The sequence below is a fragment of the Elephantulus edwardii genome, unplaced genomic scaffold (genome assembly GCF_000299155.1).
Source record: "Elephantulus edwardii isolate Elephantulus edwardi_28Jun2011 unplaced genomic scaffold, EleEdw1.0 scaffold00090, whole genome shotgun sequence".
In the NCBI taxonomy this organism is placed as follows: Eukaryota; Metazoa; Chordata; class Mammalia; order Macroscelidea; family Macroscelididae; genus Elephantulus; species Elephantulus edwardii.
Genome location: NW_006399840.1, coordinates 12,994,558 through 13,018,693, shown reverse-complemented (window position 1 = coordinate 13,018,693; position 24,136 = coordinate 12,994,558). Strand labels below are relative to the sequence as shown.

At 38.2% G+C, this 24,136-nt stretch overlaps 1 pseudogene; it reads left to right on the top strand.

The window, feature by feature from the left end:
* LOC102876879 overlaps positions 1-21,303 on the top strand; it is a 50,117-nt pseudogene extending 28,814 nt beyond the window's left edge.
* The last annotated feature ends 2,833 nt before the right edge of the window (positions 21,304-24,136 follow it).

Below are 24,136 nucleotides of genomic sequence, written 5' to 3'. Positions count from 1 at the left end.
GGAAGAGATCTATATTTGTTCCAATTCCAAAGAAGGGTGACCCAACAGAGTGTGGAAACTACAGAATGATATCATTGATTTAACATGCAAGCAAGATTCTACTGAAGATTATCCAAAAACGACTGGAACAGTACATCAGCAAAGAACTGCCAGAAGTCCAGGCTGGGTTTCGAAGGATATTGTAGCTGATGTTAGATGGATCTTAGCTGAAAGCAGGGAATACCAGAAGAATGTACATCTGTGTTTCATTGATTATGCAAAAGTATTTGACTGCGTGGATTATAACAAACTGTGGCTGACTCTGAGAAGAACGGGAATCCCAGAGCATTTAATCGTTGCTACTGTGAAACCTATACTTGGACCAAGAGGCAGTAGTCAGAATAGAGCCGGGTAACACTGCATGGCTTAAAATTGGGAAGGGTGTACGCCAGGGATGTGTCCTATCTCCATACCTTTTCAACCTGTATGCAGAGCAGATTATCCAGGAGGCTGGGCTCTATGAGGAGAATTGTGGCATCAGGATTGGTGGAAGATCTATTAACAATCTGTGTTATGCAGATGACACAACCCTGCTTGCTAAAACTGAGGAAGACCTCATGCACTTGCTGCAGAGGGTCAAGGACTGCAGCCTTCAGTATGGACTGAGGCTCAATGCCAAGAAGACAAAGTTTCTCACCACTGGACCAATTGGCAGCATCAGGATGGATGGCGAAGAGATTGAGATTGTTCACAGCTTCAGTTTGCTCGACTACACAGTCAACACTCTTGGCACCAGCAGCCAGGAAATCAAAAAACGTATTGCGATGGGAAAGTCTACTGTTAGGGACCTCTCTAAAGTACTCAAGAGCAACGGTGTCTCTCTGGAGACTAAGGTGCGTCTGATACAGGCCATGGTCTTTGCTGTCACTTGTTATGCATCGGAGAGTTGGACAATGACTAGGGAGGATAGAAGGAGAATTGATGCCTTTGAGCTGTGGTGCTGGAGAAGAGTATTGAATGTACCATGGACTGCCAAGAAAACAAACAGATTCATCCTGGAGAGGGTTAAACCGGGCTACTCCTTGGAGGCAAGGATTATGGGGCTTCGTTTAACATACTTTGGTCATGTTGTAAGGAGGGACAGGCCTTGGAAAGGGACATCATGCTTGGGAGGGTGGAGGAACATCACAGGAGGGGAAGACCCTCTATGAGAGGGATTCATTCAGTGACTTGCGGTAATCGGGTTGGGTGTGTCAGAGGCAGTGTGATTGGCACAGGATAGAGCTGGGTTTAGGGCTATTGTGTGTAGGGTCGCTATGAGTCGCAAGCGACTCTATGGCACATATCAACAACAACAACAACAGCAGGAGTAGAGGAAGGATTCTGGGAAACTGGCAATTGAAGTCCACGGCTTCTCCATGACAGAAATATGGGCCATTTCCCCCTGTGTAATTAATAGTCTCTGAAAGCCCACTGGAAAGACAGCTATCAGTCAGTTCTGACTTGACAGCTATGTGTGAATTGGGTTGATTTTACCAAACATGATGTTCTTTTCTAATGATTAGTCTTTTCTGCTTTCAAAACCACTATATAGTGAGCTTTTTATTAAGGTTTTAAGGAAGTTATTCTTCTATTTGTACATTTATGCATATTTTTGGTAAAATTAATTTAAATCCAACAAATTTAATCATCAGCATAATTTCCACTTCCTCTAAGGGTTCTCTGTTTCTATTAATCTTTCTTATCTCCTTCTACCTTCGTTTCCTTGTTTTCATTCTTTTTTCTTTTGCCCTTTCCTGCATTCTAACTTTGTTTGAAACCAAATTCTGCCCTTTTGGTCTCGTTTGGTTGAGTACATTTTTCTTTGATATTTTTATTCACTCACTTTATAGTCCTGTCCATTATTTACCTGAAAGTTGACTCCATGAGATTGAGTACACTTTCAAGGTTAAAGGTGATTAAGCATTATAATCACAGGTATTCTACTAATGTTAGGAATAGAAACTAAACTGTTGTTAGGAATTCTAATATTCTGTATTATATTTTCTATCAGAATGGTAAATCTGGTCTGTTTGTTATTTTGAATTTTGTTCTATAACTTTTTTCTCCTTAGCTTCTCTTTGGGAGTAGGATAGGCAGTTTCTTTCTATGTAATTTTTTTACTCTGAAAAACCACCAGATGGTCAGCAATGAGTCGATTCTGACTCTACACTATACGCAATAACAACAACAATCTCTCTAGGACCTCCAAATGTGATCCTGATCAGAGCAATTAGTGATGGTAGCTGGGAACCATCTAGTTCTTCCAGTCTCTATTTATTTGGGTCATCCTTTGGACTAATTGTTTCATTGAATCTTTGAAGCTTTTTTTCAGTCTCTTTTGCTCTGGATAAGAAGAATCCAACGGTTGCTTCTTAGATATTTTCTTCCAAGCTTTTAAGACTACAGCTGTTAGTGACCAAAGTAGGATAAAAAAATATAGTCTTTGTAGACTATAATGCCTAAGACTGTAGCCCCAAATCTCTGAGCTCAGTGAACTCTTCCTCAAGGGGTTTTCAATGGGTACATATTAAGAAAACAAAGATTCTTACCACTGGACCGATAGGCAACCTCATGGTGGATGGAGAGAAGACTGAAGCTGTCAACAACTGAATTTTACTTGGATCCTCAATCAACACGAGGAGTCTTTCCAAATTATTGAGGAGTAATGATATCAGTTTGAGGACTAAGGTGTGTCTAATTGAGGCCATAATCTTTCCAATCACTTGCTGTGTATCTGAGAGCTAGACAATGAATAAGGATGATGCCTTTGAGTTGTGGTGATGGAGAAGAGTACTGGACATCCCATGGACTGCCAAAAGAATAAATAAGTATGTCTTGGAAAGGGTGCAGCCAAAGTGCTCTTTGAGGCGAGGATAATGAGCCCAACCCAAAGGTAGGCAGTTGGAATCTACCAGCTCACAGAGTCAGGTGAGCAATTTTCTACAGTGTTTACAGTCTAAAAATCTGGTGGTAGGTCAGTTGTGAACTGGTTCCAACTCAAAGGCAAAAGTGATGTGAGTGAATCTTTATTAAATACTTTCTTCTGGCAACAGAACGCTTTTTCCTTTAAAAAAATCTGTTATAATTGCTAGATTAGGGTGTTTATTTTGGTTATTCTTTTTGATGTATATATTTATTGCTACAAGTCGACTTTTGAGTACTGTTTTGCTGTCTCCAAAAGATTTTGGTATACTGTGTCTTCATTCTCACTTGGTTCTAGAAATATGTGTGTTTGTGTATGTGTCTTTTATTGCCCAGTTGTTAAGTTTCAATGTATTTGTTGCCTTCTCATTTCACAGCTTTGAGATATGAAATTTTTTTAAAACTTTCATTGTTCAACATTTTCTCCTCCTTTCTAATTCACCCCACAATACACTCCTTGTTCCACATTGCTGTCATACATATAATGCTTAATCATATATTTCTTTTGGATAGCTCTTCTCCTCATCTATTCTAATGAAGTGTTGTTCATTATCTATCCACTCTTTTTCCATTCTTTCCCCAAGCCCAACTCCCCATGTCTATCTTATTTTATACTGGTGGTGTTATGCAGTATTTGTCTTTTTGTGACTCAGATATTTCACTCAGCATAATTTCCTCAAGGCTCCCCAGTTAGGTAATGTTTTATAAGTTCAGTTTTTCAGTGCTGCCTAATATTACATTTTGTGAATAAAAATGTTTTGTACTATTTAATTGTCTATAAATTTATTGAGGAATGCCTTATAGTTCCATTATGGTCTGTTCTACACAATGATCTATGTTTACTGGAAAATATTGTACATTATGTTACTGAGTGGAGTATATATTTCATAGACCAAATTCACTAGGTTTTGTTAGGCATATCTTTTTTTATCTTTATTGAGTTTCTTTCTAGTTGGTCTATCCTTCATGGGAAGATTATTAGTCAATTATCATGGTCAATTATTATGGTGTAGTTGTCTATTCATCTTTTCAGTTCTTTTAAAGTTTGATTTATGTAGGTTGTGGCTCTTTCAATGGGAATGTGTATTATTATTATGACTATGGTATATCATCTTTGGGCATATTACCATGAGTCCTTAGAGAAAGATCATTAAACAAAAGACAAGATTCAGTGAAGGAGAAAAAGATCTTCAAAAAGATGAACTGACACAGTGATTACAATATGTTTGAACATAACAGAGATTGCAACAAGGGAAAAATACAAAGCCAGGTATAAATCCGTTGTTTATGCTGGTTCTATGAGTTGTGGTAGACTTGCTAGCATCTAACAACAACAACAACAGCATGTTCGTTTATTATATTAAACTTTTAGTATTTTAATCATTATGTAATATCTTTCCTTGTCTCTTATGCTAGTGACTAAATAGATATTAACACTGTAGTACTTTTTTTTAGTTGACAATTGCCTGATCTGTTTTCCCATCCTTTGAGTTTTACCATTTATTTTCTCTTTGTCCAAGATATTTCTTTACAAGAAGCATGTTGGTGAGTCGTATTTTCTTATATATACTACATGTTGTGAGGAGAGACCGGTCCTTGGAGAAGGACATCATGTTTGGGAGTGTGGAGGGACAGCGCAAGAGAGGAAGCCCCTCTATGAGGTGGACTAATTCAGTGACGGGGATAATCGGGATGGGAGTGTCAGAGACGGTGCAATTGGCACAGGACAGAGCAGAGTTTAGGGCTGTTGTACATAGGGTCACTATGAGTAACAAGCGACTCGACGGCACATAACAACAACAACATACTACCATCATTTTGCTGGACAAGTATCTTTAATACACTTAGATTAAAATAAATTTTCAAAACTATTAGTTGTTTCCTCTTTGTTGTAGTTCAATGTATATGTTTCTGTGATTGCTTCTTTGTTCATTATATTCTCCTATGATAAGTCTGGGTTAATCGAGATGGCTATCTTGGAGGCAGTGCAATTAGCACAAGATAGTATTGTAGTATTGTTACAGTCATTGTGTGAATCTACCTGGTCGAGACTCTTCCTCTCCTTCATTGACCCTCCACCATTCAAGGAATCAATGGAATACCAACAACCTTGTTTCAATTAACAGATACAGCCTTGGATGTACTGTCCAGTCTATGCCAAGAAATTTGGAGGACAGTTCTCTTGCCAACAAATTGGAGGAAGTCCATGTTTGTTTCCATTCCCAAGAATGGTGATTCACTCAATGTGGGAACTATTGAACAATATCACTAATATCACACACAAGCAAAATATTGCTGAAAATCATTAAAAAATGGCCAGAACAGGTCATAAGTAGAGAACTGTCATAAATCCAAGGAGGGTTTAGAAGAAGCTGTGGCATCAAGAATATCATTGCTGATGTCAGATGGATCCTGGCTGAAAGTAAGAAATACCAGAAGAATGTCTATTTATGCTTTATTGAATATGCAAAGGCATTTGACTGTGTGGATCACAAGTTGTGGCTGACGTTGAGAAGAATGACAATCCCAGAGCATTTGATTGTGCTCATGTGAAACCTATAACTGGCTCGTGTGTGAATGGAGCAGGGGAGCGCTGCATGGTTTGGAATTTGGAAGTGAATGAATCAGGGTTGTGTTCTCTCTCCATACCTATTCAATCTGTATGCTAAGCAAATTATCAGAGACTCTGGACTCGATGAAGAGAAGTGTGGCAACAAGATTTGAGGGAGACTAATCAATAACTTGCTTTATGCAGATGACACAACCTTGCTTGCTGAAAGTGAAGAGAATTTGAAGCACTTGTTGCAGAAGTTAAAGGAATGCAGCTTTCAGTATGAAATACTCAATGTTAGGAAAACAAAGATTCACACCACTGGACTGATAAGCAACATTATGGTGGATGGAGAAGAGACTGTCAATGGTTTCCTCTTGCTTAGATCCACAATTAACAGCCTTGATACTGGCAGTCAGGAAATAAGAAAAATATGCAGTTAGAGACCCCTCCAAATTATTGAGGAATATTGATGTCAGTTTGAGGACTAAGGTGGTTTCTGATTCAGGCCATCATCTTTTTGATCACGTGTTATACATCTGAGAGCTGGACAATGAATAAGGATGACAAGAGAAGAATTGACACCTTTGAACACTGGTTTTGGAGAAGAGCACTGAACATCCCATGGATGGCCAAGAGAACAAACAGATGTGTTTTGAGGTAAGAATGATAAAGTTTTTCTTCACCTATGAGATGGATTGATTCGGTGACTGGGGTAATCGGGATGGGTGTATCAGAGGCGGTGCGGTTGGCGCAGGATAGAGCAGGGTTTAGGGCTGTTGTGCATAGGGTCGCTATGAGTCGGAAACGACTCGATGGCACATAACAACAACAACAACAATTTAGGGAATGTTGCTAGGAGGTGCTATTCCTTGGAGAAGGACATGATGCTGGGAAAGGTGGAGGGTCAGAGAAATAGAGGAAGACCCTCAACCAGCTGGATTGACAAGGTAATTACTGCAAAGGTCTCTTGTGTGTTATGAAGTATGACTATAGCATAGGATAGAGCAGGATAGGACCACTATGAGTCATATTCAACTTGACGGCACCTAACAACAACAACAACAGCAGCAACAATTGACTGAATATGTTTGAAGAGAGAATACAATCCTAATGCACTCCCTTCTTAATTTTAAATCATGCAATGTTTTCTTGCTTTGTTCACACAACAGCCTCCTGGCCCATATGTAGGTTTTGCATGAGCACAATTAAGTACTCTTGTGTTCTCATTCTTCTCAATATCAGCCACAATTTATCATCCACACAGTCAAATACTATTGCTTAGTCAAGGAAGTACAAATAGACATTTGTATTCTTTATTTTAAGCTAGGATCCATCTGACTTCAGTAATTACATCTCTAGTGCCATAGCCTTTTCTAAATCCTGCTTGCACTTCTAGCACAGTTCTCTCTCTATGTTCCAGCCTTTTTAAATGATCTTCAGTTGTATTTTCCTTGCCTGTGATATTAATGATCAATAGTTTCCACATTCTGTTGGATCACCTTTCTTGGGGATGGAAACAAATATAGTCCTCTTCCAAATTTTTGGCTAGACAGCTGTCCTCCAAATTTCCTGGCAAAGACTGATGAGCACACCCAAGGCTGGATCTTTTAATTGAAACAAATCACTTGCTATCCCATTGATTCCTGGGGCTTTATTTTTACCAATACCTCCAGTGAAGCTTCCATGTCCTCTTTCATTACCATTGACTCCTGTTACTATGGTATTTTCTTGAATTTTTCATTGTCAATCTGTTTTGTTTTTGGGGGGGTCATGGTACAGTGTTTCTGTATTCCCTTGATCCTTTTGATACTTTCCTGGTCATTCAAAATGTGACCACTGTGTCTTTCAAGATTGTGATTTGAAACTGAAATTTGTTTTTCAGTTCTCTCAGCTTGAGAAATGCAGAGTGAGCTCTTCCTTTTTCACTCTCCAATTCCAGCTCTCCTCACATTCCATTATAATGCTTTTCTTTATCTTTTCGAGCTGTCCTTTGAAATCTTCTGTTCAGCTCTTTTACTTTGACATGTTTTCCCTTTGTTTGGCATCTCAACACTCCAGTGTAATTTTTAGAATTTCTTCTGACATCTATTTCAAAAACTGAAATTACTGTTGTTAGGTGTCCCCAAATCAAGTATGACACATAGTTTCCCAACGAACAATAGATGTGAACCTTGTTCTATCCTGTGTCATCTTATCCTCTTTGACACATTTAAACCAATGCCACAGTCTGTGTAATAATCTATTACATTGAGGGTCTTCCTCTCTTTCTCTTTCTCTCCATCTTCCAAACATGATGTCTTTTTACAAGAAATAGCCTCTCCTAATAACACAGAAGAAATTGAGGAATTTTATTTTATTTTTCAATTTTGCTGTCCCAAACTGACCAATCATGTAATTAATATGTGCTAATGATAACTGGTGACTGGAATGCAAATGTTGAAAAGAATGAAGAAAAAAGGGTAGTCAGAAATTACAAACTTGATGACAGAAATGAGACAAGATACAGAATTATCAAATTTACATCTTCAATGATTTGTTCATCACAAACACATTCTTTAAAAAGCACAAAAGTAGAGAGCTTAAACATGTGTTAAAAAAACAGTAATGGTGACTTCACTAGATAGACAAAATAAAAATCAGGTTGACAACTTTGATGAAAGAAATTATTGTAATGTTCAATATTAGCAGCCAATGCCAGATGGTGACTGTATAACAGATAATAAATTATCATGTGCAAGTACAAACTGAGGGGAAAAAATGAAAACAAGTCAATAAGAAACAAAATATGATCTTGAGTTGATCCCACCTGAATTTAAAATTCATCTTAAGAATAGGTTTGAAGCCTTGAACACCAATGATCAAAGACTAGATGAGTTGTGGATGACATTAAGTATATCATCATTGATAAGAGTAAAAGGTCACTAAGAGACAGATGAAAAATAAAAATCCCAAAATGGATGTCAGAAGGACCCCAAAAATTGAACTAGAGTGTGAAGATGACAAAACAAATGGAAAAGATGTTGAAGGAAAAGAACTGAACAGAAGTTTTTGAAGACAAAACAAGCTCTGCTAACAGAATGTGAAGGAAGTTGGAATTGGAGAATAAAAAAAAAAAAAGAACTTTCTCAGCTTTCTTCAATGTGAAAGAACTTAAAAAGAAACCCAATCCTCAATTTACAGTTCTTAGAAAACATATCCTTGATACCAAAGCCAGGTGAAGATATCACCAAAATACAAAACTATATATACCTTGCTCATGGATAGGAAGACAAAATATTGTAAAAATAACAATATTACCAAAGACAATTTACACATTCAATGCAATCCCAATACAAATACCAATTCTGTTCTTCAATGAGATGGAAAAAGCAATCTCCAATTTCATTTGGATTGGAAAGAGGCCTCGAATAAGCAGAGCACTCCTTAAAAAGAGAAACAAGGTAGGAGGCATCTCACTCAAATCCTACTACGTTGCCATGGTGGTCAAGACAGTGTGGTACTGGTACAATGACAGACACATAGATCAATGGAATGGAATTGAGAATACAAAAATCAGCCCATCTACCTATGGTCAACTGATTTTTGACAAGGAGATGAAATCAGTTAAGTGGGAAATGACAGCCTTTTTAACAAATGGTGTTGGCAAAATTGGAAAACTCTCTGCAGAAGACTCAAGCAAGATCCACATCTCACTCTATACACAAAAAACAACTCAAAGTGGATCAAGGTCTAGGACTAAAATCAAGGACTATAAACTTCATTAAAGAAAAGTTTGGAAGAACTCTAGAAATCCTAACCCACAACATAAACAGTCTTCCAATCATCCTGAAAAACCTAAAACCAGGAAAGGATAAAATAAATTAATGGGACCGTCTAAGAATCAAAGCCTTATACACATTCAAAAAATTCTCCAACAGGGTAGACTGAGAAAAATATTCAGTAATGACATGTTTGATAAGGGACTTATATCTAGAATTTATAGAATACTCAAGCAGTACAACAAGATAAAGGTAAACAACTGAGTTGCAAAATGGGCACAAGATATGAACAGACACTTCACCAAAGAAGACATTCAGATGTCACACAAACACATGAAGAAATGTTCAAAATCCCTAGCTCTAAGAGAGATGCAAACCAAAACAACTGTGAGATATCATTTCACCCCAGTAAGAATAGCAAAATTTAACAGAACAGCAAACAACAAATGTTGGCAAGGTTGTGGAGAAACTGGAACTCTTATTCACTGTTGATGGGAGTATAAAATGATGCAACCACTATGGAAGGCTGTATGGTGCTTTCTAAAAAAGTTGGAAATAGAAAGACAATTTGACCCAGCAATTCCAGTATTGGGAATATATCCCAAAGAAAGAATAAGTGCCACCCAAGCAGATATATGTACACCCATGTTTATCACATGTTTGTTAGCAATAGTAAAGCAATAGCAAACCACCCAAATGTTCATCAACAAATGAATGGATAGAGAAGCTGTATATTCACACAATGGAATACTACGCTGCTTTGAAAAACAAAGAACTCACGAAATACTATAAAAAAAATGGGTAACTCTAAAGGATATTATGCTGAGTGAAATATCTCAGCCAAAAAAGGAAAAATATTGCATGGTGCCCCTGTTGTAAAATGGTACTGACATTGGGGTTGGGAGGAACCTAAGAAAAGGGGATAAATAATGTATACTGCACTGAAACAGATGAAGGGCAAAATTCATTTTCATGACTAGATTTCAGAAAAATAAATGCATAGTAAAGTTGACTATTTACTTGGGGAATGAGGGAAAATTTGTATAACAGTGAAACGTTTCTTTTTTTCTTTCAAAAGAGATAAATGAACTGGGGAGGAGGGGTGGGCAGGAAGAAAAATGTGCAATAATGAATGAGTGGGGGAAAAATTAAAAGGAACGTGAAATACAAAAAAGATAGATGATGCAACAGAATTTGAAAATTATCAAACAATATCTTTAAAATTACATACAAGTAAAATACTGAAGATCTTTAAAAACAGTTGGAACAGTATATAAGTAGAAAACTATCAATCCAAGCTGGATTTAGAAGAGGCTATGTCAGATGGATCCTGGCTGAAAGCAAAGAATACCAGAAGAATGTCTGTTTGTGCTTTTTCTACTATGCAAAGGCATGTGACCGTATGGATTATAACAAATTCTGGCTACAATATTGATAAGAATGGAAATCTCAGAACACTTAATTGTTTTTGTGTGAAACCTATATCTCACCAAGAGACCATTATGTGAACAGAGCAAGGGAATATTCTGCAATTTATAATTAATGTGTTAACTTAAAGTTGACTTTTTTAGCCATTACCTTGGTTCCATCTGTTCTACAGCTACCTGAACTGCAGAAACATGGTCTTGCAAATCTTCAAGAACTATCAGAGAGAGAGAGAGATTGCTTCCACTTCTGGGCAGCAAGACTTGAGGGAGACTGGGGCAAGACCTTGGTAAGAGTGAGACCCTGGTGGTGAGACCCTGATAATGGTAGTGTAGATACTGTAACATTGCTGTGGAGAAATTGTTCAAGGTGTAACTAGAGAAGCCCTGAGATAAAAGCCACAGTTTAAAGTTTGGTTTACCAAATGCTTGAAGGAGAAGCTGTCTTACATGGTAGAATAACTATGATATTGCTGTAGAGAAACTGGCAAGGTAAAGGCCAAAGTTAAAAGTTTTTCTGTGCTTGCTATAAAGTTAAGGAGAAGCTCACTTATAACTGTTCTGAGGCAAAACTTGATGGATGATTGAGGAAACCAGAGGCTTCTTGAATTTGTGCTGCTGAACTGAGACTGGAGCCTAGATTAAATGAAGAATTGTGCCTTGGGATTTCTGGGCGTTACCTGGATGTGCATTGGATGATATTCTTTGCCTCCCTCACTCTCCAACCTATTTCCTAAATAAACCCCACTCTCAAGTACCTCAAATGTGAATAAAGTTTCTGAGTCAACAATGAATAAATGAACCTTTTGTAGCTGATGTGGCTTGAGAGGCACCATGGGACTAGTCCCTAGCCCTAAGAGAGATGCAAATTAAAACAACTATGAGATATCATCTCACCCCAGTCAAAATAGCAAAATTTAATGGAACAGCAAGCAACAAATGCTGGCGAGGTTGTGGAGAAACTGGAACCCTGATTCACTGTTGGTGGGAGAGTAAAATGGTACAACCCCTGTGGAAAGCAGTATGGCGCTTTCTCAAAAAGTTGCAAATAGAGATACCATTTGACTCAGCAATTCCACTACTGGGAATATACCCTGAAGAGACCATAGCTGACATCCAAGCAGATATATGCATACCCATGTTTATTGCGGCTTTGTTCACAATAGCAAGGAGTTGGAAACAACCTAAGTGCCCATCAACAAACGAATGTCTAGAGAAGCTGTGGTATATTCGCACAATGGAATACTATGCTGCATTAAAAAATAAGGAACTCATGCAATATTATTCAAAATGGTTGACTCTGGAGAACATTATGCTGAGTGAAATATCCCGGTCACAAAAGGACAAATATTACATGATGCCACTGTTGTAGAATGGGACTGTCCTTGGGGTTGGGGAGAGACTGAGTAAGATGGGTTCAATAATGTATACTGCACTGAAACAGAGGAGGGAGAAAACTGTTTAAAAGAGATATATGACTAGATACTTCTGTCATCATAGGAGTCTAGAGCGAGGGCTACATGGTGGAGGCTCAGGGAGGGTTTGTAAAACAATGAAAGAATCCTTTCTTTTACTTTTCCATAATTTTTGACTCATTTACTTATAACTTGTTAGTCAAATTTGTGTCTTCTAGGTTGCAACACCCCCATGATACATCTTCAAGGATATGAACATGTACGGCCAAGCACAATCAATAAGAGTGCATCTAAATTCCAAAATCAATCTCCATAATAGTCTATGTGTTTCCTACTGCCAAAGGGGCCCTTTAGAGTAGTGAGAGAAGATCTTCACCCTGAAACCCACAGCATCCCTTTTCAGCAGGAAGTAGCTAAGAGAATACGCCATCCCCTTTTTCTTATGAATCAGGGTGAAGTCTCTCTCAGGGAGGAGTGATAGGGAATGGCAAAGGACACACCGACAAAGGAGATTAATCAGAACTGACTTTGACAAGCACTGTAGCAATTGGACAATTCATCAGGGTTGTATCCTTTCTCCAGACCTATTCGTCTGTGTGCTGAGGAAATTATTCATGAAATTGGATACTATGAAGAAAAAATGTGGCATAAGGATTGGAGGAAGACTCATCAATAACTTTCTATATGCAAATGACAAATGCATTTCCCATGATGGTATGCACAGGAATCAGATTCATTACATCTGTGGAAGGAATTGTTGGAGAGAAGTTCAATATTAGCAGTGAAAACTAGACTGAGTGTTGATTTCAGAACAGACCATCAACTTCTCCTATGCAAATTTAAATGAAAACTAAAGAAGACCAAACCAAATCCACAGGAATAAAAGTTTGATCTTGAGTCTATGCCACCTGAATTTAAAAAACAACTCAGGAACAGATTTCAGGCCTTGAACACTAATGAACAAAGACCGGATGAGCTGTAGGGGATATCAAGAATACCGTCCTCAAAGAATGCAAAAGGTCATTACAAAGACAGAGGAAGAAAAAAGACCAAAATGAGTATTAGAAGACTCTAAATATTGTACTAGAGTGCTGAGAAGCCAAAGCAATGGAAAGAAAGAAAAAAAAAAAATAATGAGCTGAACAGAAGATTTAAAGAGGAATCTTGAGAAGAAAAAATAAAGGATTATAATGAAATGTGCAAGGAGCTGGAGTAGGAATATCATAAGGGCTGAACTCATTGACATTTCTTAAGCTGAAGGAACTAATGAACAAATTCAAGCTATGAGTTACAATACTTAAGGATGGTATGGGCAAAGTAGTCAATGAAGAAGTGTTAAAAGATGGAATGATTATGCAGTCACTGTAACAAAAAATTGGTTGAAACAGAAATATGTCAAATCGTATTTCAACAAATAGATACTGCCTGGGATGTGCTCACCAAGTAGTGCCAAAAAATCTGGAGGACAACAATCTGGCCAACTGACTGGAACAAGTCCATATTTATTCCCTTTCCAAAAAAGGTGACCTTACAGAGTGTGGAGATTATAGAATAAAATCACTAATATCACATGCAAATAAAATCTTCCTGAAGATCATTCAAAAATGATTGGGACAGAATATCAACAGAGAAACTACCATAAATGCAAGCTGGGCTTAGAAGAGGTTGTGAACTAGAGACGTTTATTGCTAAGGTCAGATGGACCTTGGCAGAAAGCAAAGAGTACCAGAAGGTCTATCTGTGCTTCATTGACTATGTAAAGGCATTTGACTGTGTGGATCACAACAAATTGTGCCCAGCCTTTAAAAGAATGGGAATCCCAGAATTTACTCATGCTCATGTGAAACCTATACTCAGACCAGGAAGCAGTCCTCAGAATAGTGCAAGGAAACACTGCATGGTTAAATATCAGGAAAGGAGTGTGTCAGGGATGTGTCCTGTTTCCATACATTTTCAATCTATATGCAGAACAGATCATTGGGAAGCTGGGCTTTATGAGGAGCAATGTGACAACAATTAGGGGAAGACTAATCAACAAACTACGTTATGCAGATGATGCAACTTTGCTTGCTGAAACTGGGGAGGACCTGAAGCACTTGCTGTAGAAGGTTAAGGACTGTAGTCTTCAATATAGATTAAGTTCAACATCAAGACAACAAAGATTCTCACCACTGAGCCAATTGGCAGCATCATAATAGATGGAGAAGAGATTGAGTTTTTTAACAATTACAGCTTGCTCGGCTCCACCAACAGTCAGGAAATCAAAAGATGAATTGCAATGGAAAAATATGTTCTCAGGGATCTCTCCACAGTACCAAAAAGAAATGTCAGTCTGGAGACTAAGGTGCACCCAATCCAGGCCATGGCCTTCACAATTACATCAGAGAGTTGGACAATGACTAAGGATTACAGAGGAAGAATCAATGCCTTTGAGTTGTGGTGCTGGAGAAAAGTCTTGAGCATACTTCATGAACTGCCAAGAAAACAAGTCTGTTTTGGAGAGGGTGAAACCAAGTTTCTCCTTGGAAGCTATGATTTTGAAGCTCTGTCTTACATATTCTTGGCATGTGGCCAGAAGGGACTGGTCCTTGAAGTAGGACATTGTGCTTGGAAGAGTGGAAGGAGCTCAGGAAAGAAAGACCACAAATGAGATTGGATTGATTTAGTTACTGGGGTAATGGAGTAGGTGTGTCCGAGTCAGTGAGACGGGTTCAGGATAGGGCAGGCTTCAGAGCTGTCATACATAGGGTCACTGTGAGTCGTAGGTGACTTGATGGCACCAAACAACAACAAGCAAATGACATAACTTTGCTTGCTGAAAGTGAGGACTTGAAGTGCTTGCTACAGAAGATCAAACACAGTAATCTTCATAATAGATTACATCTCAACATCAAGAAAACAAAAATTTTCACCATTAGACTGATAAGCAACATCATGATAGATGGAGAAAGGATTGAAACTATCAATGACTTTATCTTTCTTGGATCCACAATCAATACAGTGGAGGCAGCAGTTAAGAGATCAGGAGACATATTGCACTGGCAAAGTCTGCAGACAGTAAACTTTCCAAATTACTGAGGGGCAATGTTTATTTGAGGAGTAAGGATTGCCATGGTCTTTGCAATCACTTGTTATGCATCACAGAGCTTGAAAATGACTATAGATGACAGAATAAGAAGAGTTGTGGTGTTGAAAAGAGTCTTGAACAGAGCATGGAGCACCAAGGAAACAAATAGATTTGTCTTGGAGAGGCTGAAATTAAGATTCTCCTTGGAGGCTAGGTTTGTTTTTTGGTGTTTTTGGTTTGTTGGGGTTTGTGTGTGTGTGTGTGTGTGTGTGTGTGTGTGTGTGTGTGTGTGTGTGTGTGTGTTTAATGAACTATTTATCTTGTATTTGTTTATCTAAAAATTTCATATACATTGTTTTTCATATAGTTCTTTCCCCTTTTCCTTTCCCCACTCCTCCCTCCACCCATCAAATTGTATGACCTTATGATTAACCACCCCTCATCCTACCTTCTGCCTATCCTCAACACTCTGTTCCCATCCTCCTCCCTTTGGATTCTCATTCACATTCTACAATAATAGTCTTATACAGTATTTGCCCTTATGGGACTGAGTTAGTTCACGTAGCATAATGCTTTCCAATCCCTCCCAAGGTAAGTAGTCATTTGCAAAATCTTTGTTCCTGGGTGTTGTGTAGTATACCATCATGTCAATATACCATAATTGTTTAATCTATTCAATTGTGATTGGGCATTTGGCCTGTTCCCATGTTCTTGTGATGGTGAACAATGTTGCTATGGACATTGGTGTACAAATCTCTATTTGTGCCTCAGTTCTCATTTTCTCAGGGTATATTCCAAACAATGGAATATGCTGGATCATATGGAATTTTTATGTTCAGCAGTGCCAAATTGCCTTTGAGAGTGGTTGTACCATTTTAAAATCCCACCAACAGTGTACAAGAGCTCCTAACTCACAATGTCCTTTCCAACATTTATTACTTACTGTCCTGTTAAACTTCGCTACCACTACTGGAGTGAGACGTTGTCTCATTGTGGTTTTGTTTTCATTTCTTTTATTTCCAGTGATTTTGAACATTTTTTTATGTGTCTGTTGGCCATCTCAATAACTTCTGTGAAAAGTCTTTCCATGTCTTTTGCCCATTTTTAATTGTGTAATCAGTTTTTTTCTTGTGAAGGCCCTGTATGATTCTGTAAGCTTTCTTTTGTAACCCAATCGTGTAGAGTGTTTTTTCAGTTTCCACAGAGGTGGTTTTGTAAGCTTCACCCTCCTGTAGTTAATTTCTTGTTTTATGGATTTGTGATCTGAAAAGATATTTTATATTATTTCAATGTTTTTTAATCTGTTGAGGCTTGCTTTATGTCCTAAAGGTGATCGACTCGGGAGAATATACCATGTGTACTTGAGAAGAAAGTCAATTGAGCTTTAGTTGGGTGCAGTACACTGAATACAAAAACTACAAGGTCTAGCTGTCTGAGTTTATAGTTCAGATCTTCTGCATATTTGTTGATTTTCTCTTGAGTTGACCTATCATTTGGTAATAGTAGTGTGTTGAGATCTCTTACTACTATTATCATGCTATCTATTTGTCTCTTCAATTCTGTTAACTGTATATATGTATATATATATATATATTGTGGATTTGTCCTTTGGTGCATAAATGTTGACCAAGGTTATGTCTTCTTGATCCATTGTGCCTTTAATCATTATATAGTGCCCTTCCTTATCTTTTATGGTGATTTTCATTCTGAAACATATTTTATCAGAGTTTAGTAATGCCACTCCTGCTTTTTTGAGGTTTCCATTTGCTTGGTATAATTTTTTTCCCAGCCTTCAATTTTGAGTCTGTCTTTCTATTCATTTTTTTAAATGTGTCTCTTGCAGGCAACATATTGATGGGTTTTGGGTTTTTATCCATTCTGCCACTCTTTTTCTCTTAATTGGTTCATTTAAGTGCCATAGAGTTGCAGGTGACTCATAGTGATCCTATGAAGGAGAGTCCTTTCATCCTCTCTCCAGGGTCATAGGGTTTCTGGAGGCAAGCTATTATGGAAGTGGATGCCACTCCTCCTTCCAAGCTTGTTTTAATTGGGGAGCTCCACCCCATTCTCCGTCTGCATTTGGTAGCCAACCATTAATGCACTTGACACATCAGTGTCACAGTGTTCAGCCTCACAGCAACCAAAAGAGACCGCGGTATGGCAACGTGCACACCAGGGCTATATGACCTAGAGGAATGTCTGAACAAAAACAATGAAAGACTGACCTGAGGGCCACAGGCCCAAGGGCCCTTTCAGGCTTGAAGCCCTCTGCTGCCTTAAACCCTAGGCCAAGCCTGGCTTGCCTGGCTCCTGGAGGCAGAGTAGCCCTTCGCATCCAAAAACTGCCACAACACCCACTCAAACAGCACCATGCTCTTTCTGGCAACCAGGCCATAGCAACCCTGGGAGGAGCAAACCTGAGAGAACATGGCCACCGTCTCTCCCCTTTTCCCCAATTAAGTGCTATTATTGTCAAGCCAAGTTTTATTTTTGCCATTTTGCCATATTTGGGGTTTTTTTGTTTTGTTTTGCTTTTTATTGTTGCTAGTTATTATGGTCTGTGCACTTTTCTTTGGCATATCCATGTGTAGGACTTAACTTCAAATTTTTTGTCATTTTGGTCTTGTTTTCACAATTTCTTTAAGGTCCTTTCTTTCTGCAAAGAATCTAATTTCCCCTTCATATTTGATGGAGAGCTTTGCTGGATATAGGACCCATGGCTGGCAATTGTTATCTTTCAACTTTCTGTATATGACACCCTATTGTCTTCTAGCTTGCATGGTTTCTGCTCAGAAATGAGAACTTAATCTGATTGTTTCCCTTTGTAAATAACTCTGTTTTTCTTGTGCTGCTTTTAGAATTTTATCCTTATCTTTTAATTTAGAGAACTTGACTATGATATGTCTTGATGTTGTTCTTTTTGGGTCTAGTCTATTTGGTGTTCTCTGTGCTTTTTAAATGTGAATTTCTCTTTTCTTCAGAATATCTTGGAAATTTTCTTCTAGAACTTCTTCCACAATCTCCTCAGTGATTACTCTGTTCCTCCGTTGTTTTGGAATGCCAATCATATCTGTTTTATGTCAACCCACATAATTTTAATGTTTTCTTAATTTTCTTTATGTCTCATCTTTGATTTTTCTTCTAGTATGTCTCTAGTGAGGCTCTTGCCTTCCAGCTCACTGATCCTCTGTTCCATTTCCTCAGTTATTTTTTTTGTCCTACCAGCATGTTGGACACTTCTGCTATTTCAGTCTTAATATTCTGGAGATTGCATTTTCATATTTGATAGAGAGCTTTGCCAAGTATAGGATTCTTGGGTGGCAATTGTTTTCTATCAAATTTCTGTATATGCCATCCCATTGTATTCTAATTCACATGGTTTCTGTGGTATTGGTGCTCCTTGTGCTGGACAGCAGAGGTGGTAACTGGGTGGTCTCCAGGCAGCAGGGGCAGAGGCCTAGTGCTCTGGGAGAGATTGTGGTCTAAAACTTCAGCCCCTCAACTTTCAGGCAGTGATTCTGCTGCCAGCCAGGGTGTGAATCTGACTCTGGGAAAGCAGTGGCTGGAAGACACTCTTGGGCCAGCCATGCCACACAGGTTGTGGTGTTCAGCAGCAGAGTGAAGGTGAAGTCTTCAAGAGTGGTTCTTGAGTGAGGAACATATCTTGTGTGAGGAGTAGGTCTCACAAGATGGGAGGCTAGGATTTTGAAATTCCAACTTACCTACCTTGTGAAGGTGGCCAGGCTTGATCTGTCCTTGAAGAAAAACATTATGGTTGGAACCTTGGGACAGTATAGGGTCAGGGCAGGAGAGAAAGACCTGAAATGAGATGGATTGATTCAGTAACTGGGTTAATGGGGATAGGTGTGTTGAGGTCAGTGAGACTGGTTAAGGACAGAACAAGTTTCAGAGCATAGGGTTGCTATGAGTCACAGGTGACTGTAAATATATATATATATATACACACACATAATCAAGAAAAATTAACTTCAGTTAACATCACTTAAAGTGAAAATTTCAGAAAAAAAAGTGACTGTTTTCCCCTTCATCTATTCTGAACTACTGATATATTTTGCACACACGGTTGCAGTCTTCACTTTTTCTCATCTAATACCAGCCTCAAGGGCAACATTCTGTAGTGGGAAGAGAACCAAATTACAGTCAAACTTTCCTGGATTAGCACTGCCATGACTCCATCATTTGAAGTCACGCGTCCTTGGACACATCACTTCATCTTTCCTATTCCCTGTTTTCCTGAGTGTCCATTGGGAATAACATACTTCATTACTTCTTATTTAAACGAAACCAAACTTATTGCCTTCAAATTATTCCAACTCATGGCAACCTCATGTTTGTCAGAGTTGAATGTATTCCACAGAATTGTCTTGGCTGCTATTTTGATGGAAGTATATCACTTCTTCAGTACTACTAGGTGGATTAGAACTACCAATCTTTAGGCTGTGTCCAAAACCAAACCATTTGATCCACCCAAGATATTTTAACAATAAATACTAGTAGATTTGGGAGCTCTGGTGGCCTAGGCTAAGAAGATGTGCTGCAATCCTGAAGGCATGTGGTTCGAGGTCACCAGCTGCTCCATAGGAGAAGAATGGACAATCTTCTCCATGCAATTAACCGCCTCTGAAAACCTGTTGAATGGTCAGCTATAGGTTGGTTCTGATTCAACAATACAAAACACAACAACAACACTAGAAGATATGGTGATCTGCTTCCTAAAGACCAAAAATCTCCATATTTCATGGAGTACACCCATTATGACATGAAATATAGTTGGAATCCACTTAGGGCAACTAACTGTAACAACAAATATTAATGTACCTGGTCTTACTTTCTCATGCTTAAGTCTCTTTAAAAATATATGGAAATCATTGATGTTTATTACTTTACAGTGTGCCTTTTATTTCACCTCTCCCTCACAAACCAAATGTATATTATAATGCATAGTACATATCACTAATATGTAACCACCTGTAATATCATTTGTTCACCCTGGTAGGCTGAGTCTCAAGTTGGCTGTTTCCAGCTAGTTATCTGTTTAAATACTTTATTCTTTTGAAAGGGTGATTCTAGAGTGCATTGAGTAATGCATAATAAAATTCATTTAAGGGGAAATGAATCAAGTATAAAAGAAAGTAGAAGTAGGACAGATAAGCACACTAAAATAATCCCCAATGACTTCATTGTGAAGTAATGACTTTTACCAAATAACTGCATTGTAGTTTTATCTTCTCAACCAAGATTGTGTTAATGCTCTAAAATTAAATCTCTTGTGAAACTTATCTGGAATTTCTCAACAAGTTTTTAAAGGGGTTTTATTTATTCATTAGAGGTCATGCCTCAAGAATTTGTAGGATTTCCACCTGGAAAGTAATAATCAGTGGAAACTGGCAGTCAAAACTAATTTATATTACTCTTCCAGATAAAAATTCCTTCCATCTTAGACATTTCAAAAAAGATTATTATCACTCTGGAGAGAATACATCAGCATAGCAAAAAGAAAAGATGACCTCAAGGATATCTTTACTGCCTCTGTGCAATTCCATGTCTGATTCTTTTAAAAACTCCTTTTCAGTTCTCTGTTTTAAAACATTGTGAGGTCCTCAAAGAAGAAGGATTTCAGAGACAAACTTTTAGAATGTTGCTTTTTAATTTGCCTGCTATGAGAGTTTGTGACATTTCTTGTGTGGTGAGAGAAAGAAGGACAAGGGGGAAATAGAAAAGAGAGAGATTGTACATTTGGACTGAGAGCAGAAAGCGTTTTTCTAAATACAACAATATGTTTGCATTTTCTTGATGACTACAGGAATTGTTACTCCCTCAAAAACCTTTCATTCTTCCTTTAGATGTATTTTTATTTTTACATCATGACATATTCACAAGTGAACATGCTTAATGGAAAAACCTCAGCCATTTAAAAAAATCACGTAGACCTAGATTTTTGCTTCTGGTTTCATAGACTAACTTGTCCACTTTAGCTGCCATTGAGGTGGCTTTGTCTCCCAGTAGTCCCATGCACAATGGAAAGAAATATGCTGAGCCCTTCACCATCATCATTATCAGTTGCATATTGGACTACTGTGATCAAGAGGAATTTCATCAGCTTATTTTTGGAAATTGCTAAGCAAGACTTTCTTCCTAGTCTATATTAGTCTAGAAGCTCTCATGAAACCTGTTTAATTTCACAGCAGTACATTCGGAAGCCTCTGGCTGGCTAGGGTGGCTGTTCATGTGGTTCCTTAACTGAGAGTCAAAGCTGAGTCTTCTGAATAAAAGGTTATATTCTGTTACTGCTCCATTTATAGGTTAACGTCTTTGAATATCAATCTCCTTATCTATAAAGTGGGTCTTGTAGTAAATCACAAAATTACGACAAAAGTTAAATAGATATTGTTGTTCTTGTTATGTGCGGTCGAGTTGCTTGCGACTCATAGCGACCCTATGTAAAACTGCCCTAAACTCTGCTCTGTCCTGTGCCAATCGCTCTGTCTCCAATACACCCATCCCGATTACCCCAGTCACTGAATCAATCCACCTCATAGAGGGCCTTCCCCTCCTATGCTGTCCCTCCACCCTACCAAGCATGATGTCCCTCTCCAAGGACCGTGAACTAAGTATGTTAGACAAAGCCTCATAATCCTTGCCTCCAAAGAGCTGCCTGGTTTAACTCTCTCCAGGGTGAATCTGTTTGTTTTCCTAGCAGTCCATGGTACCCTCAATACTTTTCTCCAGTGCCACAGCGCAAAGGCATAAATTCTCCTTCTATTCTCCCTAGTCATTGTCCAACTCTCTGATTCATTGTGATGGGAAAGTCTGCTGTTAGGGACCTTTCCAAAGTTCTGAAGAGCAATGGTGTCTCTCTGGAGACTAAGATGCATCTGATACAGGCCATGGTCTTTGCAATCACTTGTTATGCATAAGTAGATATTATATATAAATAATCCATTTAGATGTTTTGTTTACTATTTGTTAGTACAAAATCATTTTTAAGGGAAAGAAAAACAAATCAGCAAATAATTGTTAAAGTAACCTACCTCCTTGATACTTTTCAAAGAATTCGGGAAATGCCAAGTGTGATACGAAGATCTTGGAGTCTGTTTAAGAATTCATTCAAAAGAAAAAAAAAGAATTCATTCATGAAGTGCAAAAGCACCACTCCTTTCTCTAGTGAGTCTTAATTTTTTTATGTAGTGTTGAGTCTTACCAGATTATTTAAAATCTCTTGCCTAGTTTTTTAAAAGCCTTGTCTCACTGAAGACTTGTAATTTAGATAGGAACATCCATATAATTATGTTTCTAACTAAAGCATCAAAGTAATTTTGCATCAGTTCAAGTCCACATAAGAGATATGTCAAAATGTGATCTGTGTTGCTAGAGCAGGAGCGCTGATGGTCATTAGGCAACTCTAAACTACCACCTGCTCCACTGAAAAGAGACACAAGAGTCTGCTTCTTTAGATCACAAACTTGGCAACCTTATGGAGTATCATCTTCAGTCCTATAGAGTTGCTGTGAGTCAAAATTGACTAACTTACACCCATTTCAAGTTGTGACATTGCAGCAGAATCATAGCGGGCTCTCAGCTTATATTTAGTAGTTACAAATCACATAGAAAGAGATTGTCCATTTGCATCCCAAGAAATAGGTGGTGGATTCAAGTCACATGCCATTGGATTGGCCACTAGGACTCTCTCAAGAACACTAGAACACGAATTCAAAAGTCTTCAGAAGAGGACAGTATCCACATGATAATAGGTATCTCCTAATTATAGAACAAGGAGCTCTTGTGGCCTAGTAGTAAGGAGCTGTACTGCCAACCTAAACTCCCGCCAGCTCCATGGGAGAAGGAGGGTTAGCTATGAGTTGGTTCCAAGTCAGTGGAATATAACAATTTTAAATTGCTTGTTTCTCAACACTGGCAGTCTATAAACTAAGAATAACATTTGAGACCCATTTCTTAATCCCAAATTTTTTAACTGAGGTACTGTCATAAACATACATATCAACAACCTCAAACAGTCTGCTTCTTCCATCATCCCAGATCTGTGTAATAGCTCAGGCCCACTAGACATCAGACATGCAGCAAAGCAAAACTGAATAGAGGAAACATTCTATTTATAAAAAAATCAATCATCCTAATTGAGATTGTTCAGCAGTTGAACCCAAGCTGCTAGTATTGTATATACAATTCCAAAAAGCATGTATCTGAGACAAGGCCACTGCTAATCCTATGTGGTTTTCAGTGGGTAGACAAAATTTTAACAGCAGAAACAGAAGACAGATTTGCTTCCAATTGTGAGCTCATTCCTAAGGTCACAACTGAAAGCTAAAAATGAATCAAGGTCCAAAATAAACATTAGTTTGGGCTATAAAGCATTTTTCTCTGAGGGCACCCAGGTTTAGGTGCAGGAATTCCAGCTCAAACAAGGAGAAACCTAACTCACTTTTCCCAGGTTTCTGTGGGCAAGTCTAGGATCTGCCTGTTCATTCTGATCCCTTCTTCCACGTCAAATTCCTTTTCCAAAGAGCCTGGCTTAGGAATTATGTGAAGCCAGAGTTCTCCTGACTTGTTTCACTTTAGCTGCTCTACAGAGTAAAAAATTAGTTATAAACTATCTGTAGGAACAGTCACTAACATGATTGGCCAGAAAAGCTCAGTAAGAGAGCCAAAAAGTTTAATTTGTTGTAGCCTATGAGTTTTTAGTAAATATTAACTAATGTTGGAAGTATGCATGGGTTTACTTCCCTAGGATATTTGAGCCTTTTAAGTCATTTTTTTTTCAAACAAAAATTTAAGAAGGACTAAAAAGGTGACTCATAAAGGAAGGGTGTTTTGTTTACTTTCCTCTTACCTACTCATCTAGAAAATGATTTTTTTTCTTTCATGAGCATGTTCCATCTACTTATGTTCCTGGTTGCTGGTTAATGTCTCAAAGACCCCAATTTTGGTTAAACGCC